Source organism: Babylonia areolata, chromosome 19, assembly GCF_041734735.1.
Source record: "Babylonia areolata isolate BAREFJ2019XMU chromosome 19, ASM4173473v1, whole genome shotgun sequence".
NCBI classification, from domain to species: Eukaryota; Metazoa; Mollusca; class Gastropoda; order Neogastropoda; family Buccinidae; genus Babylonia; species Babylonia areolata.
Genome location: NC_134894.1, coordinates 63,409,021 through 63,422,530, shown reverse-complemented (window position 1 = coordinate 63,422,530; position 13,510 = coordinate 63,409,021). Strand labels below are relative to the sequence as shown.

The following is a 13,510-nucleotide window of genomic DNA, read 5'->3' as shown; positions in this document are numbered from 1 at the left end:
GGAGCCAGGCCCCTAGTGATGACAGCAATCACTGAGTCACGCAGCCAGGCCCCTAGTGATGACAGCAATCACTGAGTCACGGAGCTAGGCCCCGAGTGATGACAGCAATCACTGAGTCACGGAGCCAGGCCCCTAGTGATGACAACAATCACTGAGTCACGGAGCCAGGCCCCTAGTGATGACAGCAATCACTGAGTCACGCAGCCAGGCCCCTAGTGATGACAGCAATCACTGAGTCACGGAGCCAGGCCCCTAGTGATGACAGCAATCACTGAGTCACGCAGCCAGGCCCCTAGTGATGACAGCAATCACTGAGTCACGGAGCCAGACACAGTGAGACCGCCACCTTGTCCAGCTGTCATGATCTGTTGCCGGACCAACCCCCACCGAGAAACTGAAGGATCTTTGCTGGTGCCTGGTCTGAATGGGAAGAAGTGATTGTTGTCATACGTCAGTCATAAATCCTCCACCCCTCCTCTTGGCTTTAAAATCATAGTGACCTGTCGCATTCCCCTTCCCTGTGTGCTTGATCCTGTGGTCAGTGGATGAACCGTTCTGGTGTTGGATAGGTTTGATTTTTTTTAATTTTATTTTTTAATTAAATGAGAGTGTGCCTAAGTTTCGTCTTCATGTTCACCTGCATGTGTTTTTCAGTGTATGTGTGTGTGTTTGTGTGTGTGTATACATGCATGCATGTACACACACATAATAACTTGTTTAAAGATGTATTCAGCTGTGACATTTTCCATTGTTTTAGCCCATGTGTCGTGACTGGTGTGTATTTTGCAGGGGGTGGTTTAGTGTCCATTGTTGCATGTGTTAGAGAACAGGGCGAGTTCCTGCATGTTTTGCCCTGTAACACATGGATGGTGGAGGGGAGGGGACGAGGCCATGTGCGTGCTGAAAGATGTCACCCTCCCCAGTTTTTCTTCCTTGTTCCCCCTTCCTCCCCCAGTCCCTCAACACTCTCCCCTAGGTTGGGTCTGTCTGTCTGTCTGTCTGTCTGTGTGTGTCGGTTGGTCTGTCTCTCTGTGTCAGCAGCCATGTGACTTGTGTTCACAGTTGGTTTTTTTTTTTTTGGTTGGTTGGTTGGTTGCTTTCCTATGGTTGTTGTCCTGGCGTCACAATGGTGCAGTTTACGCACACTATTTTTTGAAAAGCTGCAAAGCACAAAAAGCACAGGTGCATACACACAAACACACACACACACACACACACACACACACAGACTTACACAAGGAATCTTTCAGTCAAAATAATACAAGCTCCTAAGTTTCCTGATATTCGGAATACTGAAACATTCCGTGCATACCACATAGTCTTGCAGGGAAGATTATTAACCATTTATCTAGACAATTTAGTTCTATTGTCAGCAAAGGCTGAATTTGAAACTGTCCTACATGTTGTCACCATCTTTTTGCCAACAGTCTGTTGATTCAGGCAGCCACCACTGCCTCCTGTTCATTGTGGACGATTGATAAGTCACACGGTGTTCATTGTGGACGATTGTTACTTCACACGGTGTTCATTGTGGAGGATTGATAAGTCACACGGTGTTCATTGTGGAGGATTGATGCTTCACACGGTGTTCATTGTGGACGATTGATAAGTCACACGGTGTTCATTGTGGACAATTGATAAGTCACACGGTGTTCATTGTGGAGGATTGATAAGTCACACGGTGTTCATTGTGGACGATTGATAAGTCACACGGTGTTCATTGTGGACGATTGTTACTTCACACGGTGTTCATTGTGGAGGATTGATATAATGATAAGTCACACGGTGTTCATTGTGGACGATTGATACAATGATAAGTCACACAGTGCTCATTGTGGAGGATTGATATAATGATAAGTCACACAGTGCTCATTGTGGACGATTGATAAGTCACACGGTTTTCATTGTGGAGGATTGATATAATGATAAGTCACACGGTGTTCATTGTGGAGGATTGATATAATGATGTCACACGGTGTTCATTGTGGAGGATTGATATAATGATAAGTCACACGGTTTTCATTGTGGAGGATTGATATAATGATGTCACACGGTGTTCATTGTGGAGGATTGATATAATGATAAGTCACACGGTGTTCATTGTGGAGGATTGATACGTCACACGGTTTTCCCTTCAGTTTCAAGCCATGCTGGTTCTGAAAGTAGTATGGCAGTGTGCGTGGTCTTTCCCCTTCACCAGACATTGTAAGGACAGGTGTTTTCACACACAGGATATTGATGGAATAACGATGTGTGACATTGTAAGGACAGGTGTTCTCACAGGATGCAGGTGGAATAACGATGTGTGACATTGTAAGGACAGGTGTTCTCACAGGATGCAGGTTGAATGTGTGGCATTGTAAGGACAGGTGTTCTCACACACCGGATACAGGTGAAATAACGATGTGTGGCATTGTAAGGACAGGTGTTCTCACAGGATGCAGGTGGAATGTGTGGCATTGTAAGGGCAGGTGTTCTCACACACAGGATACAGGTGAAATAACGATGTGTGACATTGTAAGGACAGGTGTTCTCACAGGATGCAGGTGGAATGTGTGGCATTGTAAGGGCAGGTGTTCTCACACACAGGATACAGGTGAAATAACGATGTGTGACATTGTAAGGGCAGGTGTTCTCACAAGATACAGGTGAAATAACGATGTGTGGCATTGTAAGGGCAGGTGTTCTCACACACCGGATACAGGTGGAATAACGATGTGTGACATTGTAAGGACAGGTGTTCTCACAGGATACAGGTGAAATAACGATGTGTGGCATTGTAAGGGCAGGTGTTCTCACAGGATACAGGTGAAATAACGATGTGTGGCATTGTAAGGGCAGGTGTTCTCACACACAGGATACAGGTGAAATAACGATGTGTGACATTGTAAGGGCAGGTGTTCTCACAGGATACAGGTGAAATAACGATGTGTGGCATTGTAAGGACAGGTGTTCTCACAGGATACAGGTGAAATAACGATGTGTGGCATTGTAAGGGCAGGTGTTCTCACAGGATACAGGTGAAATAACGATGTGTGGCATTGTAAGGACAGGTGTTCTCACACACAGGATACAGGTGAAATAACGATGTGTGACATTGTAAGGACAGGTGTTCTCACAGGATACAGGTGAAATAACGATGTGTGACATTGTAAGGACAGGTGTTCTCACACACAGGATACAGGTGAAATAACGATGTGTGACATTGTCAGGACAGGTGTTCTCACAGGATACAGGTGAAATAACGATGTGTGGCATTGTAAGGGCAGGTGTTCTCACACACAGGATACAGGTGAAATAACGATGTGTGGCATTGTAAGGACAGGTGTTCTCACACACAGGATACAGGTGAAATAACGATGTGTGACATTGTCAGGACAGGTGTTCTCACAAGATACAGGTGGAATAACGATGTGTGACATTGTCAGGACAGGTGTTCTCACACACAGGATACAGGTGGAATAACGATGTGTGACATTGTCAGGAAAAGTGTTCTCACAAGATACAGGTGAAATAACGATATATGACATTGTCAGGACAGGTGTTCTCACAGGATACAGGTGGAATAACGATGTGTGACATTGTCAGGACAGGTGTTCTCACACACAGGATACAGGTGGAATAACGATGTGTGACATTGTCAGGACAGGTGTTCTCACACACAGGATACAGGTGGAATAACGATGTGTGACATTGTCAGGACAAGTGTTCTCACAAGATACAGGTGGAATAACGATGTGTGACATTGTCAGGAAAGGTGTTCTCACAGGATACAGGTGGAATAACGATGTGTGACATTGTAAGGACAGGTGTTCTCACACACAGGATACAGGTGGAATAACGATGTGTGACATTGTAAGGACAAGTGTTCTCACAGGATACAGGTGGAATAACGATGTGTGACATTGTCAGGACAGGTGTTCTCACAGGATACAGGTGGAATAACGATGTGTGACATTGTCAGGACAGGTGTTCTCACACACTGGAAACACACGGAATAACAATGTTTACTGTCCTGGTCCCAGATAGGTGAAAGTGTAAGAACAGTTCTTCACAAAGTTCACTATTTTGTTGCTGTTGTGATGTAACAGAATACTTCTTTAAGTTGAGTATATCTTTATGTTTTAGAGGTTTTAGAATTCTTCAGTATGTTGAGTATGTTTCTGTGTTCTTAGATGTTTCAGAATTTATCTGTAACTTGAGTATACTTTTTGTTTGCAGATGTAACAGAATTGTTTAATGTGTTCATTAATTATGTTTTTGCGTTGAGAGATGTCAGAGAATTGTTCATTGAGTGGAATGTATGTTCGTGTTGACAGTCCGCACCCTGGCAGATGTTTTTTTGTTGTTTGTTTCAGTGTATGTGTGTGTGTGTGACAGGAAGAGACGTCTCATGATGATCTGGTTAAGTTGGCACCATGTCCCATGTCTGGTGATGGTCTGGTTAAGTTGGCACCATGTCTCACTTCATGTGTGTTCATCAGCGCCTTTTTTTTTTTTTTTTTGCTTTTGTGGCTGATCCACTGGTGGTGTTTTTTCTTCCCTTTCCACTCCCATTGTCAGAAAAATCAAAACAGTGTGTGTGCTGGAAAAGATGGTAGCTGTTGTGTCTGGTTTCCTGAAACCTGACACTGTTGATCACCTTGAAGTGTTAGTCACTTGTTCAGAAGTGATGGAAGGTTTGGTTTGAAAAAATACCACTCCCCACTGGACAAGGGAGGGAATCGTTCTGCTCTTAGCTTTCTCCTCCTTCCCCCCTCCCTCCACCCTCCTTGTCAGTATGTAGAACGTTACCAGCAATATGTTTTTTGTCATCAAATTGGAATAGTTGTTGACGCAAGGTATTGTTTTTACTACCGTTATTATTGTGCTTAGTTTCTTCCTTCAACTTTTACTGCCAATGTTCTTTTCTGGGAGTTTTTGTTTTTGTTCTTCAGTGTGATTTGATATTGCCTTGGAGCAATCTTGCATCACAGAGATAGACAATGTGATTGACTACAAATATGCAATAGTTTTGGATGATGTGAAGGTCATTTTCTTGATTTGATTCTCATGTGTGTGTGTGTGTTTATAAATTATATGTACACACACCTGTAAATAACTGTTGAGTTATATTCTAATTGGTGTGCTTTGTGTGTGTGTGTGTGTGTTTTGTTTGTTGTTGTTTTTGTGTGTGTGTATGCAAGCATCTTACATGTAAGCGCATGAATACATGCAGTTATCGTTTGGTTGAGTCATATATATATATATATATATATATATATACCTCTGTGTGTGTGTGTGTGTGTGTGTGTGCGTGTGTAAATATATATATATATGTTGAGTGAATTTGGATGATGGTTTTGTGTACTTGATTTGTTCGGTGATGTTAAGACTGGAATATGCAATACGATGTTGATTGTTGTGTGAAGTGACGGAGGGAGGGAGGAAGAAGTGAAGGCAGTCAGACACAGACCTCACAGCTCACAGCAGTGTGTGTGTGTGTGTCTGTGTGGTGACGCACACTCTGCGCATTCCCACACCGCAGTGTTGAGGGCACTCCTCCCTTTGTTGTCTATCGCTTCAGCACATGTGTCGACTGGATGGTCAGCAATAATCAGTGACCCAACTCCAGTGCCCCGGAAGCTCTACGGCTGTGTGGAGGACCAGCAGCCTTTGTTGCAGAGACTGGGGCGTCATCTGACGAATGAGATGAAAAAGATTATTTACCACATGTGCAGACTGTGTGTTCTGTCTTCAACTGTCAGTGCACGTGTCGTCCACATGGTCAGCAATAAGGAGTCATCATTTAACACATGTACAGACACTGCTGTGTCTTCAACCGTCAGCACATGTGTCACAGGATGGTGGTAGGTAATGGGTGTGCATTCAGCCCTCAACAGACACTGTGTGTTCAACTGTCAGCACATGTGTCATCTGGATTGTCATCAGCAAGGAGTGATCATTTTCCACGTGTGCAGACACTGTGTGTTCAACTGTCAGCACACGTGTCATCTGGATTGAGGTCATCAACAAGAGGTGTGCATTCAGCCCTCAACAGACACTGTGTGTTCTGTCTTCACCTGTGGAAGTTGTGCAGCTTTGAAGCGTACCTGGACACACCAGGTGTGAAAGACTAACTGTGGCTGTAGGGTTTGGGATAGATGGTAGAGTTTTTTGCGTTTTTTTTTTCTATTTCATACGTTTCAATGTTTTACATTTCTATGTTTTACACTTCTGTGTCAGATGGGTGATGGGAGATATATGATGGGTGTTGAGTCATGCAGTGAGGCCATGCTTGTGTGGAAAATAAATTGCTCTGTATCTTGGTGATAATGAGAATCCTTGGTTTGTGCGACGTTTTTGTAGGACTGTTCATGCGTTGGAAACTTGAAACGGTTTTGTTCTGGGCAATGACGCAAGGAACACATGTAGTCACAGCAAATGGTATTAAACAGTCTGAAGTAGGCACAGAATGCTGTTTGCAGAAGCCTAAATAGTTCAGACTTGTTCACTTAGTTAAAGAAACGAAACAGTAAAGAGCTGTTGTTGTTGTTGATGAAAAAAATCAAACGTGATGAAAGCTGGGAGAGATGATAAGATACATCTATATGTTATAATATATACATACATGTACATTTGTTCATGAGCGACTGGAACCACAATTACTTACATACTTATTTATGTATTATTTATGTATTAAATGAGAGAAAGAATTTTTACTGTGTCAGAAAATGCGATGCTTTTTTTTTTGTGTGTGTGTAAGATTAATTTCTGGATTTTTGTTTGTTTTGTGTGTGTGGGTTTGTTGGGTTTTTTTTATAATTTTTTTTTTTTGGTGGGGGTGAGGTGAGGGGAAGATATAACTGAATGTTTGTTGTTATATTTCCCTGATGCACAAATATGGCCAACAACATGATGATCACTGATTAAACGTGGTTGGAGCGTGTGATTTGTGCATGTGTGTTTGGTGTGGTGTGGTGTGTGTGGTGTGGTATGCGTGGTGTGGTGTGTGTGTGTGTGTGTGCTGCATGTGTCACACATCAATAGAACACACTCAGGATTTCTACACATTTGCAAGTTGTCGTGTGTTTTTTTAATGTGACTTGAATTGTCATCAGTTGTCATTTATGTGACTTACGTGATGTTTGTGAATAAATTCCTGTTCCAACAGAATCTGATTTTTTACCTTTTTTTGCTTTGTTTTTGGACATGGTGTTTGTGAATGTGGTCTCAAGTTATTGCCAACCACTCTTTGTTAAAAAAAAGAAAAAGAAATGTTTTTACCAGTTGTTTGATGTGAAGGATTTAAAACTGATTATTGGTGAGAAAATAACACAATGATTAAAAAAAAAAATGTAAATATCAGTTTTTGTTTATTATTGGCAGTAGCAGAATAAACAAAAATGATCTTAGTAATAAAAAATAACCCCACACACAAACGCATGATATGCTTTAGTTCAGCTTTCTGTTTGCTGTTGGAGGTTTTAGAAAGTGGCCAAGGTATAAAACACTATTTATCACTTTGGTAGTCTGTTGTAGAGACTGGGTGGATTTGAAATTGTCCACCATGTAAAATTTTGAATGACCGTTGCTAGTGGTTTTCGTAAATGTGTGGCACGTTGATTGCTTGAGGTGTTGATCTGTCGGGCGGAAAATCATTAATAGGTACTGCAAAGTATGCAATAATTTTGTCATGTTGGTGTAAGTGGATGGTTCTTCCTCGTATAAACTGGGATGTAATACAGTGTCTGCTTCTTGTACTTACCAGTGCACGTGTGTAGAACATTTGCTTTCATGTTAGTTTGTGTGTAAAAGAACCCTTGGCAACCAAGATGTTGTCCCTGGCAAAATTCCGGTAGAAAATTCCACTTTGATAAGAAAATAGATACTCACTTGCAGACCAATAAAAAAAGAAAAAAAAAAAAAAGCCCCAAAACCATTGGGTTGCCTTGTGGGTAAACTGAATTTCAGGCTGCTCTCCCTGGGGAGAGAGGCCCAGATTTCACACAGAGAAGATGAGTTGTGACAGAATGTAATACAGTTCAACACAATTCCATTCAGTTTGTTGAGACTGCCGAAGGGTAGGGACGGAAAGTATCTTGAATGAGGGTGGTGGTGGTGGGGGTGAGATGAGGTCTGTATAATGAGGGGTTGGGTGAGGATGGTGATGGTGGTGAGATGATGTCTGTATAATGAGGGGTTGTGTGAGGGTGGTGGTGGTGAGATGAGGTCTGTATAATGAGCGGTTGGGTGAGGGGGGTGATGGTGGTGATGATGTCTATAATGAGGGGTTGGTGAGGGTGGTGGTGGTGAGATGAGGTCTGTATAATGAGGGGTTGGTGAGGGTGGTGGTGGTGGTGATATAAGGTCTGTATAATGAGGGGTTGGTGAGGGTGGTGGTGGTGAGATGATGTCTATAATGAGGGGTTGGTGAGGGTGGTGGTGGTGGTGAGACTATGTCTGTATAATGAGGGGTTGGTGAGGGTGGTGGTGGTGAGATGAGGACTGTATAATGAGGGGTTGGTGAGGGTGGTGGTGGTGAGATGATGTCTATAATGAGGGGTTGGTGAGGGTGGTGGTGGTGGTGAGACTATGTATAATGAGGGGTTGGTGAGGGTGGTGGTGGTGGTGAGATGAGGTCTGTATAATGAGGGGTTGGTGAGGGTGGTGGTGGTGGTGAGTCGAGGTCTATATAATGAGCGGTTGCATGAGGGGGGTCTTGTATAATGAGGGGTTGGGTGAGGGGGGATGAGTAAGACAAGGTGGAGGTCTGTACTTGTGCAGCATTGTGGCCCATGGAAAAAGAGGCCAGGCCAACAGGTCATGTTGAACTTGAGGGTTCAGGACTGCATGTTTGATGACTGCATTTCTCTTGTGTAGTGCTCACAAGGTTTATTCTTTAAAAAAAAAATGCATTACTTATCCCTGTTCTTTGTCAGTATTGGCATCCTTGAAGCTTTAGGTCAGTTGAAGAAAATGTTGCTGCCTTAAAGAAACTGGGTTAGAATTGAAAAGATATGGGGGGAAAATGTTTCTGTAGATTACTAATAAAGACAGTTTTGGAATTACAAGTCTGTGTTTTTGGATCATGCCTGTTTGGACAATTTTTACTGTCAGAATTTGTGTGTGTGTGTGTGTGTGTGAACTTGGTGTTTGTGTGTGAGCGTGTATGTGTGTGTGTGTGTGAACTTGGTGTTTGTGTGTGAGCGTGTATGTGTGTGTGTGTGTGAACTTGGTGTGTGTGTGTGTGTACAGTTGGTGTTTGTATTGTTGGTGGCTTGTATGAGAATGTTGATGTGTGTGTATGTTTTCATTGTATATGTCTGTAAACTAGGTGTTTGTATTGTTAGTGGCTTGTATCAGAATGTGTGTGTGTGTGTGTAAAGTTGGTATTGGTGTTTGTATTGTTGGTGGCTTGTATCAGAATGTGTGTGTGTGTGTGTAAAGTTGGTATTGGTGTTTGTATTGTTGGTGGCTAGTGTGATAAGAAGACGTGTTGGCGAGATGCACCTGGATAAAGCAATACCTGTTGACGCAATATCATGTCGGCAGTCCTGACACACAGTCTGCCTGGGGGGTGTGGTGTGTGTGTGTGCGCATGTTTTATCATGGTTCAAGTGTAATATTGACAGCATTCTGTGATTTGCTTCATGCGTGTAGAGTGGCTGTCTGAAGGATTGAGAGAGGCAATACCTTGCTTCGTTGTGGGACAGGTGAGGCAGTGAGAACAAGGAGCCAAGACTTTTCCCTTATGGGGTGGGGGGTGGGGGGTCACCATCCTGGAACCAGTTGCATTGCTTGGATCTAACTGTTTGACAGTTACACGTGACTAAATGCCTACGTTGACCGAACTACGCCATTGGTCAGGTCCATACTACACACAGTTAGTAGTGGGTTACGACCATGCTAGGCTCTTCCGTCCAAGCAATGCAACTGGTCACTGGGCTCAGTCATTGCCACTGCACTGTTCATGGGAGGTCACAATCCAACAACAAGCATGTCCGGAAGGATTATTTCATAGAAAGACTAAAAAGCAAAGCTTTAAAAAAAGATTATTTAAAAAGATAATTAAATGAATTAAGCTAATTAGATTAAATAATTCTTTAAAAAGAGGAAAATTGAAGTGAGGATGGAAGATAAATAATTCCATACACAATGATTTCATTTTCAAGTCACTTTGTCAGGTCATCTATTTACAACAAGAAAAAGAAGAAGAAAAAAAAGCAGTTTGACAAAGATAGGTGCATGTAGTGTTGAATGAATTAGCATTCCAAACAGCTCTTTGTTGTTCAATGTTATTTGGAAGGCGTGAACTAGGCAGAAATGATATCTGTTTTTCTTTGTCACAGACTGTGGTAGAAAATTCGTCCACACCTTGTTTTGACGCTGGATGAGATAAGAGTTGTGTGTGGGGCAAGTGGTAGTTTACTGATTTGTTTCCATCGTTTTTAACCACAAAAATTATAACTCTGTCAGTCCTTTGAAGTGAAGGCACATATTTTTGGCAAAAGAAAAAAAGAAAAAGGGAACTGACTTCAAATGTTTTTGAAAACAAAGTTAAAGAAATATATTATTGACAATGTCTCCCTTGTATGTGTGTCTGTCCCTATTTTATGAGGTGACCCCCAGTGTGTGTGTGTGTGTGTGTGTGAATTTGTGTTTGTGTGTGTGTCTGTGAGTTTGTGTGAGTAATGTTTTGTATACTTTAATTACACTTTGGGGCATATAGTCAAAAAGTAAAGGTCACAAAGGTTTAAACAGCTAAATCCCTTAGCAAGAAAACAAATCAGATTAGAAAAGTGGTGTAATTGATGAAGGAGCGTCTAGACACTTTGAAAAGCAGATGACAAGAGCTACACACGGTCAGGTGACACCATTTGAGTGTACTGACGCATGTTGAAGATCCCAAGACACTGGGGCTACTTTTCCGTTTAATTGTTTATAGAGCTGATTACATGTAAGGCTCATGGTACAGATGAATGTGATGACCCAATATGAGCCATCTTGTGTATAGAATTGTTTCTGTATGTGGTGGTGTTTTTTTGTGTGTGTTTTTAAGTAATGATTTTGTCTTTTTCAGCTCCAGTCAAATTAGCAGAATGAAGATCAGCAGTTTTGTAACAAAGTTGTTCATTGTTTTGTGGTGGTTCAAGTCTGTGCTGCCAATACACACCAATATGAAAAGGTTGGTGCAGAAATGAGATTGTTTTTTTAAAAAAACATTGTTGGTAAGATTCTGCCAACAGTTTGTATTAAAATTAATTTATTGACTTAATGTGATGTGATTGGATCTTTGCATCTCTGTCAATGCACATATATTTATATATATATATATATATTTCTGTGTATGTTTTATTTAACTTTTGGAATCCTTGCATTTCATGTATGTGGACTTTGGTTCACAAAACGTAGAAAAATAATCAGCCCATGTTGCTGGCAGTGCATAAGGATTCTCCATGAGGGTTACTGATCATTACAAAGATAAAGCCAGTAAGGAATCACATAAAACAAAGCGTGTTTCATTGACACTACCTTCTATGATGACCACAACAGCTAAACTCCAGAGACAATCAAGATTCAAGATTGAGATTTGTTAAGATTATGTTGCAATGTCATCACAATTGGGAGATGATTTTGAAAAGATATGGACGGAATTGTTACAACAAAATACAAAATGTATCTTTTATAAGCATTAAAAAAAGAATTTAAGAGATAAAAATCTGTTGGTCAGTTGCCCACAACAGACATAATTCTGCTAAGAGATTTCAATGTAATAATCACTGTTTACCCATTGAAACAAGGCAAGTAAATGGAATTCCAAGAGATACCATATTTGTAAAAAAAATGTGACATGAATACTGTTGGTGATAAATTTCATTTTATCATGGAGTGCCCATATTTTTCTGACATCTGTAAAAGGTGATGGATAAATTTTATGTTCAAGGTCTGCATTTTCATTTTTGTGAATTATTGTCTGCAAGCAAACGGGTTCCCCTTAGACTTAATAAATGCATTAACACTTGCATAGGTTACTTTCATGCAGAAGAAGCAACATTAACCCTTATATTACCACACTATGATATTCTAAGTTGTGTTGTTGATTTTGTTGTTTTCTGAAACAAAACCAAAGTGTGTGTATCACTGCCATATTTCTTGGCAGTATTCACTGTTGCTCAGTGAAACCAGACACAGTGACATTGATGTTGAACAGTATGTGACGATGACCCAACAATGCCTGGAGTTATGTGGCAGATAGCAACATGCACAATGATATTGTTTACCTTGGGTATTTTGGATTGTTTGTTATTTAGGAAGCCACACACACACACGCACACACACACGCTTGCTGCGTAGTCCTTTTGGACATTTGTTATAGTTGTTTGAGATTGGCGTTTATAACGTTTCCATTTTCCCTAGCGTTGTCTCTCCCTATTCACCCTCCACACATACACACACTTTTACCCCTCCCCCTCCCACATCCCATACTCCCACGGTTTTTTGTGTTTTTTTCCCCTCGTCTAATATCACTTTAAGTGGAAAGACGTTAAACTGAAGACAACAACAACAACAACAACAACACACACACACACACATGCACGCAAGCACACACACACACACGCCTTACACATAGAAAGAGTTACAAACAAATTTACTATTGGTTCTAAGTGTTATTTCAGCTGTTGAAGCTCTTCCCATGCACACAGTTGATACGAACCAAGTATGTTGAGATTTGAAATGTTCAGCACGGCCTCATGCTAATCACATAGTTGAAATATTTCCTGTGAGCTTGTTTTTGCATTACACCTGAACAGTTTGAAAACAGTGCAGAACCAAAGATCTTTATCGTGTAAGCAGAGCATTATGGTCACTGTTATTCCAGCGCTGTATTGTTTTTTTGGGTTTTTTTTTACTGTTTTTACGATGCGAGTAAATTGCATGTGAATACAGTCTGTGGAAAAGAGTATTGTATATGATCTTTTATCATGTTTGTTGTTGTAGATACTGAATGCCACTCTTGGAATGCAAGGTGTGTACTTTTCTTGTGTTTGTTGAGCAGCTAGAAAGAAAATGAATGGTCAGAAACTGAGGGAAGAGCAATGTGCATTGTGTGTTTCAGAGACAACACTCAGTGCGTGTGCAACTTTCCATTGTGTTGGTATTCTTGCCTGGTTTATTTCAAATAAACTGTCAAAGTCAGAAGACGGAGGATGGGCGTTTGGAGGTAAATCGTTGTGCCTGTTGTGACGCTCTTGTAGAGACAGTGTGAATGTGCATTAACTCTTTCACGGCCATGTTTGTGTGTGAAAAACAATCCCCAGTGCCCCAAATGCGTTCTAGTTCAGACTCAACGCTCTCGCTCAAATGAATCCGATCTTGTCGGAACAACATGGTGGGAAGTTGGCTACAGCTATCAAGCTTTGTTATAAGGTGAAAAAAAACACCTGGTTCTTTTAACATGACCCCTCCAATCAACTGAAGTCACCTGTGGCGGTGAACTGTCTGGTTGACTAAAGTCACCTGTGGCGGT

General features: G+C 41.4%; 1 protein-coding gene across 18 annotated transcripts in view; it reads left to right on the top strand.

Annotated features, from left to right (window-relative positions):
- LOC143293929 (polypeptide N-acetylgalactosaminyltransferase 1-like) overlaps positions 1 to 13,179 on the top strand; it is a 51,531-nt gene extending 38,352 nt beyond the window's left edge. For 5 of the 18 annotated variants that reach the window (XR_013056853.1, XR_013056836.1, XR_013056843.1 and 2 more), the window contains exons 15-16: positions 1 to 2,425; positions 2,472 to 13,179. The exon at positions 1 to 2,425 is cut by the window's left edge and continues 599 nt beyond it. The gene's annotated coding sequence lies outside the window, so the exon portion shown is untranslated. The other 13 variants (XR_013056850.1, XR_013056851.1, XR_013056841.1 and 10 more) reach the window with 13 other exon arrangements.
- The last annotated feature ends 331 nt before the right edge of the window (positions 13,180 to 13,510 follow it).